Raw genomic sequence first — 848 nt, 5'->3', positions numbered from 1 at the left:
AAATATAAATTTTTTATATTTTAAATAAAAGTTTTATTAAATTATAAATTTAACGTGGTTTTAAAACAGACAAAATTACTAAATTTTACTTCATAAATAACTAATTTTTGTATATATATATTTGCACATTGAACATGTATTGAAAGTATCAAGACATTAAATTTTCGATCAAACTTTTTTGTTAACTCTTAACTAGTTCTCAGAACATTTATAAACCTAACATAATTAATATTTTAAGAGAAAATAAAAAGAAGGCTTGTCTTGAAACTGGATTTTTCCAATTGTTGGTGGTTGTTTCTAGGCCATACATTTAATACATGAAACAGTAGTGGAGGATATTTTTCTTACATTGTTTGTACACTGTTGACTCAGCTCGTGAAATATCCCCATAGAACACGTGTTGGTAAGGCATCCTCCATTGTGCCTGTTTTGACCATTTTTCAGAAATCGACAAAAACATATTTAATTTCATTCGGTTTTGACTTAATTGGCGATCCAATGCATGTTATTGTTGTTTATATAACATTGTGAAAGTCATCAATTCCCATGCATTTATCGACCTTACAAGTTGTTTCTAGTCTCCCTCTATATATATTGTTAGAGATTGAAGAAAATTACAGAAAGACACAAATATTTTACAATTTTAATTTACTTATCAGATTTCAAATAAAAGTAGTATTTACAAATGTTTTATAAACTTATTAATCACTGAATTGTGTAATACTTGCTGGTGATGGGTGGAATTAATATACTTCTTACATATATATTATTGGATGTAAAGTGGTGCGAAGATGTCTTTCTCACTATTGTTAGGTTAAAAATATAATTATTTATATATATATATTTTA

Source organism: Arachis duranensis, chromosome 2 (assembly GCF_000817695.3).
Source record: "Arachis duranensis cultivar V14167 chromosome 2, aradu.V14167.gnm2.J7QH, whole genome shotgun sequence".
NCBI classification, from domain to species: Eukaryota; Viridiplantae; Streptophyta; class Magnoliopsida; order Fabales; family Fabaceae; genus Arachis; species Arachis duranensis.
This window is presented reverse-complemented; position numbering follows the sequence as displayed.